Source organism: Tasmannia lanceolata, unplaced genomic scaffold (genome assembly GCF_043159265.1).
Source record: "Tasmannia lanceolata isolate RefF3 unplaced genomic scaffold, GAP_Taslan_0.1 ptg000005l, whole genome shotgun sequence".
NCBI lineage: Eukaryota > Viridiplantae > Streptophyta > Magnoliopsida > Canellales > Winteraceae > Tasmannia > Tasmannia lanceolata.
The window spans coordinates 1,323,143-1,338,178 of record NW_027518682.1 but is presented as its reverse complement, the minus strand read 5'-3'; the positions used below and the strand labels follow the sequence as shown (position 1 = coordinate 1,338,178).

The window sequence follows — 15,036 nt, the reverse complement described above, 5'->3', positions numbered from 1 at the left end:
AAAGAAGCCGAAGCATGGAGACTACTGATATTTTCAAAAACTATTAGGGCCCGTTTGGATGCCGAGAAGATTTTGATTTGGATTTCTCACATTTGCAGGCCTTTAATTTGGATCGGATCAAATTCTTGGATTTCTAATTCAGCAGCTGACAGTGAAAAAAATCCGATTTCTAAATATGCTGTGGAAATAAGAAATTGGAAATCCACAGATGTGACAGTTTCCTTCACCCTCTTTGCTCCTCAACCTCTCCCCTCCACTAGGAAGTACCCCCTTCCCTCTGTGTCTCCCTCTACATGAGTTGCCGGATCTATTCAATTTGTATTCAAAACTCAATTCCAAATACAAATACAAAATGGGAGGTATCCAAACGGGCCCTTACAGTTTTTGATAAAATGATAAAATTCTAAATTTTTCCGAGATTCTGAAAAATGATTGAGATATGAAGATCAATTCATGATATTATTTTTTTGACTAATTTTGTTATCAAAATTTATATTTATATATTTTAAATTTTTATTTTTCCAGTTTTTTTTTCCTACTCATGAGAAATTCCAAAGAAAACTATTTGTAACTTGTAAGTATGCGGGCGCTGCTGAGGCACGAGTTCGACTTCCAGTCAAAGCTCTTTGGGTCTTGTCATGACATATCGATGGTTAAATTTTTAATTTGTTTCTGCTTTTTATAAGAGAATATTTAAAAGTTGATTACGTAAATGCTTAGGTATGTAAGTCATTGTTTTTTCCTTCCAAAGAAGTCACTGAATTTTATTCAAAGAGAAGAATGGAATGTGATCTACTACTTGTTTGAAAATGAACCGCACAATGACGTCCTTCTACTTAACCAGCTTCTATTACATCTGATATCCACACTCCTTGTTTGATAATGGCACTACTGTTTACCCCCCCCCCCCCCCTCAATCTCTTCTAATTAGCTATGGATGCCCCAAAGAACTTAACCCTCAGATATAAGGTATAGAAACCTCAACATATGAGAGGGGTTAAGATCAAACATGTGGAGAAGATTTTTGGGTCACTTTTAACTGGTTCCCACTGTCCACTTATGTGGGCCCTATTACACAATGTTTGGACCCTGTTGTAGATAGGCTGGAAAACTACTACAAATGGGACCTATTGCACATTTTTGGGCCCTGTTGTAGATATGCTGTGCCCCAAAAATGGGGCCACAGGATGATCCTAACCTTCGATATGTTGGACAGTCCTCAAATCAATGGGTTTAGAATCATCCAACGGCCCTCATTTTTTGAGGTACGCCCAAAACATGAATGCTTTTTTTGTCATACTCAGTCTGATACTCATGTAGGTCCTTTTATGTACATCTTAATCGAGACCGTTGATCATCAGGAGGCTTCGCAACCGCGTATTAAGAAAAAAAAAGGCTCCCAACGGCAACTTCCATTAAAAGAAATGGAAGGTGGAGAATGTCCTTTTCATGCCTGCCTTCGCTCCGCAACTCACTCAACTTCCCCCCATTTTAATATTATTCATAGCAAAAATAAATACCTTATGCTGTTTTTAATTCTCAAACTTTTACCGCATTGCCGATTAGGGTTTTTTTCTATTAAAAATAAGACAACATCTAGTTTTGGAATCTAAACGGGAAATGATATCACCGTCACCGTATTTTGATGATCACACTCCTCACTTTATTCAAAAGGACAGTATGGCCCGCACCGTGGGATGATCCAAACCCTCCATTAGATGGGCCGCAATCTAAATAGGTTGTGCCTCCAAAATCATTTCCGTAGATTGTTCCTAACCCTCCGATCTATAGTGGGTTAGGATCAGCCCTCTAATATTCAGTCGCTCTATAGATCGGAAGGTTAGGATCAACCAATGGAAATGATTTTTGGGGCACAACCTATTTAGGCTGTGGCTCATCTAATGGACGGTTTGGATCATCCTATGGTGTGGGGGCCATACCGTACTTTTTAATAAAGTGAGGAGGTGCGATCATCAAAATACCGTAGAGGTGATATCATTTTCCATCTAAAAATGCTGAATTCGCATATTCTTTTGCTCTTTAGTTTTTTATGGAGATGACAAATTCGCACCCTGTAGGATGATTCGCACCGCACTCATTGTAGGATAATTCGCACCACTTTTAACTTGATTTGACGTTAAAAATCTGCCACAATTCACGTTATAAGTGGTGCGAATCATCCTACAGGGCTACAGGGGGTGTGAATTTATCATCTCCCGTTTTTTTAAATTGTCCTTGGATGATATACCCAGGTTTCTGTTTTTTCTTTTGAGTTTGTGACAATTTGTGGGTAGTGAATTAGCAAGGGCAGCGATAAAATTTAGAAATAGTGATGACATGAGAATTCAATTTTTAGAGCTGGTGGAATCCCAATTCTCTAGTATGGAGGTTCATGCCTTCCTATAGAGTGTTTCTATAGGTTGGGTTCCACAAAGAGGTGGATTGTTGGAGAAGATGATTCAAGATGGAAGTGAGAATGGATTAGCTAATGATCCTTTGCAGATACTGGGCAGTGATAATCAGAATCTGAATTCATTTCAATCCCAATCATCTCAGAAAAGGGAGCCTGAAGACATTCATGGAGACAGAGGGAAGGAGTTACTCTGAGTTGTATAGGAATTCTAGTGAAGAGATGTTTCTGAAGTCGTTGATGGAAAGCTCGATTGGAATAGCACCTCCAACCATGGAGACTCTGGGGTTTAAGAATCTCTCTCACACCCTTCGCGGAGATAGCGAAGAACTCTTCAACAGTTGGCTTATGAATGAAGAGGCAAGCAATTTTACTTGTTGTCTATTTACTTTAGTCTTTGATCCCCAAGGATTTTTTTCATTGATTGAAGGTCTTAGAGAACATGAAAGAACAACTATAGGACCAAAAGGTCAATCTTAGTTAATAGAGGAAGGAAACCATGAATTCTAGGTTTGTACATTGTAGCTTTACAAAGTTTACATGTAAATCAATTAAGAATTTCCCCTAGCTTTTGTGTTTAGCAACACATGAACATGTGGTAGTTGGAATTAGAGGAGTTGTTGGTTTTTTAGATTAGCCAACTCAGAATATTAAATGGCCTTATTTTACAGTTGAGAGGATATAGGGAAATTGTGACCATGAGAAGGAACCATAAGGATATAGCAAGAATATTTATGGAAAGAAGGCAAAATCAGTCAGTAGTACTTGACATATCCTGATTTCAAAATGTAAATTAATGAGTACTTCCATGGGTCCTTTGTTAGATAACAATTACTTGGTATCATGGAGAAATTTGCGTTTACATGCAGATTCAGAAATCTTTTCTTCCTAGTTTTAGTGTTTAGACACTTCTGTTGAAGAACAGAGGATAGTTCTAATTTGTAAGCTAGTAGTATATCATAGAATCCGTCTTTCAGATAACCCTCAGAACAGCAAATGTCCTCATCTTCCATTGGTGAGGATATGGGGGAAATGTGACCAGGAGAAAGACAATAAGCATAAGAGTAAGAATATTTATTTATAGAAGTCACCCGTGATGCTCTCTGAAAGGATATAGCGGAGTTTGGTGTCTGATTTCCTCCCTTTTAGAGGCCCATTTGTATATAGAAAACAAATGCAATAAACAGAAGGTGGGAAGGAGTGACTAAGGGATTTTGACAATATTATTATTCTTCAGATTTCATTAAGAATATGATTTGATTGCTGCTTATTGGTTGTGTCAGTATGTTGATCTTTACCAGCATCGGCATTTGATTTGGCAGGACATAAGATTTCAATCATTATGTTGATGAAGTGGTTATGATGTTCATTTTGTAACCACTTCAGAATGGAATTGTAGATGCTGTTTGTAATTCTATTAGATTTCCTTTTTCATAGCTATTTGTTTCACTCATATATCTTTTTTGCATGTTCAGGACTACAATTCTACAAGCGTAGCACATCGTACTCGACAAGGATCTAGAAGGTAAGTTATGCAGATTATTCACTTATGTGTGGCCCCTCTTTTTAGGGTTAAAATCAAGTTATTGGGGGTTGAAATATTATCTTATTATGCATGGGTCTCAACTTTAAGGAACCATTCATGTGTTTCAGGGTGAAATTCCTTTTGGCGACCCTACTCAATATATATTCTTTCTCCCCTTACTTTTGGATGTAGATTCCATTTTTCAACTTTCATGTTCCTGTGGAATATCTGTTATATTTTCATAGATAACTAACCTTTTATGAAATAAACACAGGATATCAACTGAACTTGCTGCTTTTTCGAGTCTGCAACATGGCGGAAACAAAAGCAGTAATGACAATTTATTCCAACAAAATTTGGGCATGTCTGATGAACTCTCAAGTGGACTCAACCAACGCTCACTCAGGTGGCTACTTCAGCATTACCAGATCTAACAAAATAGTCGTGCCCCAACTTTTGGACGGCTATGTGATGTGCACATTCACATATTATGCTATAATTTAGATATATTTGTTGATTGATGCTAAGTTTGTAAAGAAGTTTCTTCTGGAAAAGATGGTAACTGCTTTGGACCTAGTACTTCACTACAAGTTAGTGTTTTTTGTTATGTTGCATGTATTACTGGCTCATTGATGACTAAAAGCTGTTGGTTTTCTTAGCTTGATCATTTTTTTGAAATGATTCTTACCTTGATCATATTTGATTTTGTTAGCATCAAAATCAAGTAATCAGCAAATTTATCATAATGTCAACCCCATGTTTTTTGTTCATTTTCATTGTTGGATTGTAAAACTGGACCCTTTTGTAATACATAGGCTTCTGGTTTATACTTTAGTTCTTCGACTCATTATGACTTCGATAATGCCCATAAGTGTTGAGTATTTGAACGAAGACATAATGCATTCATCATCGCCATATCATAATGTTCTTTGTTTGCATCGGATGCATCTAGCATTCTCTTATTCCTGCACTGCCTGGGGCTAGTGCTATTCGGATGTATGTACTGTGTGCACATGCTTTTATTTTTGACCTTTTTATTACTGAGAATCAGCACTTCTTTTTCATCATCGTAGTTTTTATGGATGCGGTGGGAACTTTACAGAAGTATCTTACTAATTCTGCAAGTATGATCTCTAAAGATCGCCCTTATTGAGTTTTGCTGCAACCCCCTGGCTAGACGGATTACTAAATAATGGTCTACGTTCAAAGCTTTGGAGTATCCATGGTTCAGAATATCGGTCGATACAGATGGGTATCTTTTGATTCATATCTGTATCAGTGGGGTCTGATTTGATACGGGCCCCCCAGATTGGGATTTATAAAAAGGTGCAGGTGTATGGGCTCCGATCAACCAATGCAGTTGGTGTATAGACCGATACAGGTCGTAACGAATGTTACAAGGCCATTGTGGGGTCCGAATCAAGTCATGTTCGCGTGAATACCTTGTACTAAATTATTTTTTTCCAATTTCAACTGGGTTTTGCACGATTTAACTTTGTATGATCTAAATCAGCTAGACCTACTAGGTTCAACAAAAAAACAAGTTTTGAAGCGTGAATCGATGCATCAAAGTCTATTCACGGAATCTTTGGATTTTTCCCGTTCGAGGTAAAATCTATATTTCTCATTTTTTATGGATTAATTGTAATACATCAAAATCATGCATGATTTGCTTCACAAACATGCATATCCAATGAATATCCAATTTGTCCTTGAAAGTAGCCTACCAAAATAATAAGAAGTTGACTCTAGCTGCGTATCTGCAAGATGGCATGTGTTATATCATGGTGTATTATAGTCAGTTGATGGATTGATTGAAACAAGGTCTTGACTCAGATGTTCTGTTTGATGATGGATTAGAAAGGTAATAAATTGTGTAGCCCTTTTTTGTCAGGAAGATGTGATCTATATGTATGTTTTAGGAAAGGATAGTTTCATTGTCATGAGTGACTTTTCCAAGCCTCTCCATAGAAGTAGAACTGCTTGAGATTTGAGTTTCTTCTTTAAATGATGGTTAATTCTTCTTCTCCTCTCATCAGGAGTGCGGTAGAAAAAGGAATGCAAGCTAATAATTTGCTTTTGGCCAAGGTTAGGTTAACTTCACCCCTTTGCAATTAATATCACTAAGCAATATGGATTCATAATTCATTGAAGATGCTCATGATCTCATATTTCATCCTGCACGCAGGCATGGTTTCAAAGTTCTCAACCAATGACGAGAAGCCGATCTTCTGAACTGAGGTAATGTTTCCCTATTTTGTATAAATATTAATAACAATCATAAATGCATGTCTATTATTTGGAAATTTTCATACTTGACTATGATGAGAGTCTGGAGTTCACATCTCAAGAAACACAGAAGTCTTAAGAATGACTTATTATGTGTACTTTCCTTCATTTTTTGTCAAACCATTCACATTTTGCTTATCTTAAGTTCTACTTTTTATCCATATTTAGATGGAAAAGATGTGAATCAATAATGAAAACTTCTCTAAGATCTGTTATTATGATGTTTCTTTTATTAGCGACATTTTCCTTTGAAGAGATATGCTGGGAACTTGTTGATGTGCATGGGAACATCCATGCACACATAGATGTGCATGGGAACATCTATGTGTGCATAGACCATGTATTTCTCTTATATTTGTGATTGTTTTAGATAGAAAATTGAAATTGATATCACATGTTCCATTTGAATGGGCTCATGTTGTGGAACTTTAAGTTATTAGGAGGAAACATTATATTCGTATCTTGCAGGAGGAGATATGCTGCCATGCAAAGCTGTCAAACAACACCAGGTATGGAATCCGCACATAGCACAACAGGAAGAGGTATTAACACGATGAAACAAGATTTTTCAACCAAGACTAGTTTCTGTGGTATTTCAATGGGTGAAATGTCCAACCAATTGCGGACATTCATGTCTCCATCCAATTCATCGACATCTCCTTTCAGTAATCCACCAATGGCCACTGTAGATGCAGTTTCTTCTGTTGTAAGCATGCTGAAGGGTACCCTAGAGTGCAAAAAGCTAAGTAACCATACTGAAACTGTTGAAGGTAGTTCTTTTGGCTTTTATGGTGCTCAAGAAATGTTGGCCTTTATGAGTTCTGACCAACGAGCAGTGACTCAGATTCCTGAGCTATCAGGAAATTTTGACGTAGTGTCCCCCGTCCAAATGAAGGATTCTGGGAATTTACAACCAATTAGGGAATCTATAGAAATAGACATTGACGATTTTGTTGCTCCGGAAAACCCAGTCCAAATGACTGTAGTGTCTCAAGAACCTCCGCAAAGTGAATCATCTGCTGCAGCCCCTGTGATATCAACTGGTTTTGAAGTATGTGATGGTACTGCCAACTCTGGACAAACTCTTTCTATTTGCGAGAGCTCTAGAAAACAGGTTGGGAATGGAAGTTCAGAGCATGGCTCTAAAGCCAAAGGTGCGTTTGTGATATATTGATTCATGGGCGCAGATTATGATGCGCACATTTTTTAAAATGTCTTCAATATTTTATCACATGAACTATGCTTTAAAACATATTTGTATTATTTCCATTTGACTTTTTTTATCTGATCATGCTACCATCTGATATGGAGCAAACTTGTAACGACTAGTTTTCTGTTATGGCTACCCATCATGTCACCATGGGATTTAATTTCATGGTGCCTTGAGCAAGTAGCTCTGCTTGATTCTTGATAAGTGCGAGCTCTATATCTTTCAGGGAAAAAAACACGATAAGTGGGAGCTCTCTGTTCAATCTAGCAGCAGCTCATGTACTAATTTATTTCACATGCCAATGCAAAAGTGGTTTGAGCTAGTCTTATACTCATTTTCTTGGAAGCTGCTTGCTCAGGATGTCATGGAATTTAATCTGAGTTTCTGCCTATAAAATAAACAAGAAGATTGTAAAAATCCACCCCACTGACAAAAAATTTCTCTGTTTGTGTGTCATGTAGATTTTTGACCTAAACCTCCTTTCATGCTTTTAAATTTCCACCGAAACCAACACGAATTGAACAAAATATTTCTGTTTCCATCCCCACCAAAACACACCCCGAAACCAAGATGCATACTGAAACCAAAATCGTATGTGTATCAGTGGTACACTGTTTGAAAATGTACTATATAATTATATTTATATGTTTTGCATGTAAAATATGGTGCATGTATTATGAGTAGGGAATTGCTAGCGTCCATCGCAAAAGGCTTTTCGTGCTCCATTCACGAGGTGGCTGGTCTGAATTGCGACAGACCAGCCGTGAAAAGCCTTTTGCGATGGAGCTTAGCAAATCCCTTATGAGGAAATATTTATACAAAATATATATCCAATATGGTACATACTGAATTATCAGATATATGCGACAACACATGTCACTAAGTGTTCGTTATTGTTAAACCATTGATGATTTTTTTTTTTGTGATGGTTTTTTAGTGTGTATTTGTGCTTATTCTAGTACTTCCATAACTTTAATCTTAAATGTCCATCATTTGCATATGTTTCTATACAACATGATTTTATAAGATTTCCATGTAAATTTGCATCCAAAACTGACATGTATCTATTTCCTTCACGAACGAAATGCATCCCAAAACCTAAACCTGAAACCTTGCCTCCATCGCATGTGTTGTATCATGCCATGTTCAACTTTTACTTAAAAACTGTGGCCATCGTTGGTCGCCAGCCAGTATAGTCAGTTATCCAGCCATCATTTCATTCATTGTCGCCCACATCCATTAGAGTTTGTTTTGAAACAAACCCCCCCCCAATGTCCAAGGTCACATTCAAGATTTCAGATTTTCAGATTCTCCTTATGTATACAGTTTGAGTGCATGTGTTTGAATGAAAAGTTTTCCAAACTCCAAAGTCATTATTAGGTCAACACTGCAATCGTGAATTCTCAGTTGGAATCTTGGTAGGTGTTAACAGAAACAAATGACTTTATTGTAACTTCACACAAATCCATGGACTAGCTTGGGAGCCTGCAATAAAATACCTACCAAACCTATACGTCTCCCTTTAACCATGGCTGAGGGAACTGATTAGGAATTTAGTCTAGTTACCTAATATGCAAGCATTTAGAGAACTGCTTACATGGGAGGCAGAGCGAACTGTGAACCTGGTAGATATGCTCACCATCCAATCTGTAATCTTTGGGGATGGGTGTGTAGAAGGAACCTCAAGGAGGAAGAGATTACAACTCTTGCTTCTCTTTGGAGTTCTTGATACGGTATTTGTGTCTCTTAATTTAGTGGATAGGAGGATTTGAGCACCCTACTGGAAAGTTGTCTTTCTTTCATTGTCTAATGGTAGGTGGTCAATGTCATTTGGGTGGATGTTGATATGGAGATCTTATATACCCCACCCAAGGTTCAAGGATTTTGTTGGAAGGTAGTGCACCAAAAGATTAATACCCCTGATATTCTGAAGAGGGAAAACTTCAATTTGACGAATAGATATGTCCTTTGCATGGAAGATGAGAAATCGTTGAACCAACTCTTCCTCCATGGCCACCTTGCAAGGAGGATATGGTGCTTCATCTTTGCTTGGTTCTGAATCCAATGGGTTCTGCCATCTTCTTTTAGTGAGCTGCTTGAAAGGCGTTGGTGCCATCATCTTGGAGATAAAGGAAGGATTCTTTGGCTTCTGAGTTCTGTCCCCATTGCGGATATGAGATTGCTCTTGCATTCTCTGTTCTGACTTCTGATCAGTCGAACAGATTCGAACGAAGCAGAGGCACATGCACTTTTGATTGGTTTAAGTCTGTTTGGCATGAATAGAGGTGGTGAGCTTCTAGTTGAAGGGGACTCCTTGAAAGTAATTTCACGGGCGAAGAATTCATCCCCCCCATCTTGGTGACTGACTTATGTAGTTAACAAATTTACAGGTTTGTGTGCTAATCTTTCTCCTCCTTTTACCTCTGTGGGTTTTCATGGAAATTGCTTAAATGCTGTTAATAGTTTGAATTAATCTTGAAATAAATGAAAGAAGCATGATTGGTATTATAAATTGACAAAGAACTGTAACACAGCTTTTTCACAAAAGAATCATGATTAGTTTTATAACTTCAGAAAGAACAGTAACACAGATTTTTCACCTCTGTGGGGCATATGCAGTTACTGTTCTCTTAATGCATTTTCAAAAAAGTTGAAAGTTGATGAACGTATTTGTAAATCATGTTTTTTTTAGTATGTGAGAGTTTAATTGAACTACTAAGCATGTAACTATGGAAGGCTTTAACAATACACATGCAAGTTTCGTTGCTATTGATCTCCAGAGTGAAGCATCCGTCAACATTGTGTGGTGATCTACCTTTCCTTTTTGTAATACAGAATTCAGGGAAAGGATATTTGAAAATAATATAAAGGATGACCGAAAGGTGTGTTCCATCAGATGTTAATATCTGAGACAATGCATTCTGCTTGTATCTGAGTTGAGTTTTTTCCCTCATTTTGTGTCATTGTAATTCTTTCTGACAGAAAGGAAATCTAGTTCGGATGGGATCCATAGTATCAGGAGGTTCAGGTAATCATTATGAACTTTAAATAGCCAAGCTGTATATCCTTTTTTACTTCATATCTATTACATTACTCCATAAATTTAGTTGTGAAAATAAGAAAAAACCATTCTCATTTAGCTTCCTTCATTCCCTAACTATATATGATCAAAGCCCAATAGATTTCAATATATTAGTTTAGGTACAAATCATGGATTCATTCATTCTTATTTAATAGTAAGCACCAATATGTTCTATTCGAGTGTGTCTGTGCTATATAAGCGTAGGATGCACTGGATGGAAGGGTACCGTTTTATGGTACATCAAATTCCCATGGTCAAATATCCATTTCTCAATTTATGCAACTCAGCTGCATTTTCCATCTAGAAATTTCAGTCTACGAGATTAGACGTCCGTTTCAAAAAAGAAAATTTGTTTAACTTCAAAAAAAAAAAACACAGAAAATTTGTGGCACAAGGTCAGTCCAAAGTTGCAAGTTGAGCACTAATATATATATATATATATAAGACAAAAATACAATTATTAAGCTTTTCTTTTCAGGGGATATATCATATGAGAAGCAATCCCATACATATGTCATTTTATCCACAAGTCTCCATTTATTAAGAAAAATTATAACATAATTTTAATACTACTCACTCGTGGAAAACGCTCTTTACATACCAACTCCCAATGCTTAACTACATATAAAATCCATTTTTCAGTAATGTGTTAATATAGATGTTATGTAGTCTTATATCATTTTCTCTAACTAACAGAAATTATGCAGTGGACAAGGGGGATCCGACAAAGAAACGTAGGGTGGAGCGATCACGCAAGTATGTACTCAACTTAACTGTTGTTTTATGGGTTGATATCTGCTTATGCAAACGACTGTAGAAAATGAATCTTCAATAAACAATCTATTTTTAAGAGGGATTTCCAGGTTCTAATTTTTTTGAGTATGTCTTTCTAAATCGTATTAGATAAAAGGGTTTCTTAGGAATGGAGTTTATATGCTGTACTTTCAATTCTCAGAACGATTTGTTCCCTAGTTATATGTAGGTTTAGGGGGGCGAGGGCAATTCAACTACTGATTTTCTATCTAAGAGATTGTTCCCTATCTATTTATCTATAGCATAGACATTCCATTACAGTCTATTCCCTATCTATTTATCCATAGCATAGACATTCCATTACAGTCTATTCCTCATTACCACTCTCTCATTCTGCATAATGATTGTAATGGAGTTAATACTCTAGATTGTAATTCTCATCTTATGCAATAAATCTTATAGGGGTCCACTAAACCCCAGTTTGCCTTACATCAACACCATCCCCCCCCCCCCCCCCCCCCCCCCCTCCTCTCCCAGAGAAAAAAAGAAGGAAAAAAGGGGAAAAAAAAGCGATAACTCAAGATTGCAAATCCTTTTTTTCCCCATTTTGGATAGCCCTAAAGCACACACTGAAAAATAAATTCTGAATAAGCTTGAAAAATTGAAAGGTTTCAATTTAAATTGAATCACATCATCAATCCCTTATCTCAAGACAAAACCATATCCTCAACATTGTCCATTAAACTGTTTGTCTTTCTTAAATTTTATATTATAGATCTTATTATTAAGTGCCTTCCTAATTTCACTCTGTTATGTGTACTTATATGTATATCAGTAAAACACTTTATATTAGTTCATTCATTCTTGTCGGCGAAGGTTGAGTAATTATCTCTTGATGCTAGTTGAACAAATGTAAACCCAAATACACTTTGGTTTCATCTAATTTTTCTTGGTGGTCTAGAATGGCGGAGGCAAAGGAAAGAAATCAGATACCAGCAGTTCCATCTGATATGCAGTCTATTCTAAAGCGTTGTGAAAATCTTGAGAAGGAAGTGCGCTCACTGAAACTCAACCTATCATTCATGAATAGGTAAATGCAGAATTTACATTAATTTAACAAAAGATAGGATGTCATATTCTGATCAATTTATTTAAGCCAATTCTCATGTTATGGAAGAAGCCTAAGAATGCTCTTAGGCTCTTTGCAAATATGATTGCATATTGTTGTCAATTTCTTCTTAGGTATCTTTTAATTAATAATTTCAAAGAGAAATCTCTCTACATGAAAACTTCTGTGATTTATCGTACAAATACCGTATGTCCCCGTTGAAACTTATTGAAATGAAACTGCAATGATGGACCAGCACAGTGTTCCCATGAAAGTATTTCTACCAAAGCAAGTACTGCCTTTTGTTATCTTTATTCACATAGGAAGTTGAATGTGTTGTAACTGACGATAGAAGATCATCTTGTTTTAATTTGACTAGTTGCTTGCATCATGGTGTTATGTGGCCTTGGATCCTGATTTTCTATTGTTTTTGTTTTAAAAGTCCTCAATATGAGGGTACCAGAACTAGAGTCGTGTGAAAGTGCTTGTTTTGGTCCATGTGGCTTGTATGGTATTGGGTGCCATGTTCTCTTGGGTTTACCTGATCACTATGGCTCTGTTTGGTTGCCTCCCCTCTGTGGAAAGTGAAAAAGGACAGATCTGTTACATCATGGCCATTCAATCTGTCCTCTTTCACTTTCCTTTCCACCGAGGGAAGGCAACCAAATGGAGCCTGTATATGATTCCTGGTTGGTTGATATTCAGTTTATTACTCAGTTTATTTATTTTGCATATACATTCTCGCATTTTGTCATGCCACCTGTATTTGTCAAACTTATTGATGCTCCTATAATAAAACTAAGTCGGTCTTATGGCTTTTTAGTTTGTTTAGTCTTTTCTTGGTTATGTAAAGACTACAGAGGTTTCTTTTTTGGTTATGTGAAGACAATATGTTACCATTCATAAAAATGTCATTTTTTAAAAAAGTAACGATTTTATTAATATCTAAGCTAAAATACAAGCTAAACAGGGACAAGGCATCCCTTACGATAATTACAGCAGAACACACAGAAAACGGTCCGCCTCATAAATCTTAAAGCTCCATCATTGCTTCCTCTAAGATTGCATCCACTCCTTCCTTTTCCACGCCTTCTTTAGCCAATTTATCAACTTGTTCATTAGCTGATTCCTTTCTTATGTTGAAATTGAGGTTCAATTTTCAAACAAGATCCCCGATTTCTAAAATTATAGAAAGAAAGAGTCAGGGGTGCAACACAAGGACTTCCAAGAAGGTCACCCATCCCAGTACTATCGCCCAGATAAAAAAAATGTCAAAATTTGTTGATGTCTGGAAAGAATAGACTACTTGATTCTTATACTTGGCACTCAAGCTACAACTAACCGTTTAAATTAAAATAATAACACTTTACAAATGTAACAACGGTGGAATCTATACAAATGCAAGAATGAAAGAATTGATAAAGTGACATTAGTACCAACATGGCATATGAGTAAACAATGCGACATACATCAAAGCTCTTTCTCAGGATGGAGAATGGACATGAACCACTTTCAGCCCTTCTTCCAAACAATGAGACATACATCAGAGCTCATAACCGCTACTTGTGCCTCTTTTATGGGAATCCTAACTGTAATTATTATCAGTTTTGTTTATCATTACTTTCATAAAAAGCTGTGAAGAGACCGTTAAAATAATATCAATTTGCAGATTCCATACAAGTGCATAATCTCCTAATTTCTTAAGTTGCTGTTATTTTTTAACTTTCAGGAAGGATTCTGAGCAGACCAAGCAAATAGAAGAGCTTCAGAAGCAAAATGAGGACTTGGTAGATGAAAAGGAGCGTTTGTTAGAAGAAATTGAGAGGATCCTCAGTGAACCTGGCAAGATGTGACCCTTCTTTATTCCATGCGAATATTCTTGCCTGCTCGAGAAGGAACAGATGGTTGACCCGTGTACTGATTCATGGGCGTAGCATATCGATGATCCTTCAAGTACTGATATAGTGTGGCATATCAGCCATGATTGTATCTTGGGACTCTTGTCATGAGATGGGGGAGGAAAAGTCAAGCAAAGCTAGTAATACCCTCCCAAAGATAGATACACTGCGTATCAGCAGATATTTTAAATAAACTATGGTTGATAAATTCACCTGTAACTGTTATTTCTTCACATAAAAAAGTTACTGATCCTTATCTTCCCTTTCCTGTTTGTAAGTTTGGAAAAGTCCAGACCAAGAAGTTCAACTGCTTGTGAATTTACGACAGGGGGAATGCTACCCTGCTACAACATGCTTCGAAGTTCAAACCAACCAAGGTGGTTGTTGGCTGTAATGTAAATTGAATATCCATGGAACCTATCTAAATTTCAGTTTGACATCTTTTACTCGTTAAAATGCATTTGGATGCATGACTATCTACCTCCTTGAATTATTGTACTGCTATCTTTGTATTATCTTTGTTCCTTCAGGACCACCTCGGTTCTGTTTTTACATATATATATATATATATATATTCTGTTGCCCTTTTCAAAAAAAAAAATGCATTTGGATGCAATTTGAAAGGTTTGTGCTCTACCAAAAAGGAAACTGAAAGGGCTGCAATGTAAAGTGAATGTCTGAATGCCATGGAACCTGTCTAAATTTCATTAGGACCAACCTATGCAAATGATTTTTGGGGCACAACCTATTTAGGCTGTGGC

At 36.8% G+C, this 15,036-nt stretch overlaps 1 pseudogene across 1 annotated transcript; it reads left to right on the top strand.

Moving 5' to 3' along the window:
* Positions 1 to 2,053: 2,053 nt before the first annotated feature.
* On the top strand, positions 2,054 to 14,731 carry LOC143877013 (protein CYCLOPS-like; annotated as a pseudogene). Its single transcript, XR_013250517.1, has 11 exons — positions 2,054 to 2,770; positions 3,886 to 3,935; positions 4,210 to 4,341; positions 5,975 to 6,023; positions 6,124 to 6,176; positions 6,693 to 7,378; positions 10,270 to 10,316; positions 10,417 to 10,462; positions 11,224 to 11,272; positions 12,231 to 12,359; positions 14,107 to 14,731. The product of XR_013250517.1 is annotated as a protein CYCLOPS-like (transcript).
* The last annotated feature ends 305 nt before the right edge of the window (positions 14,732 to 15,036 follow it).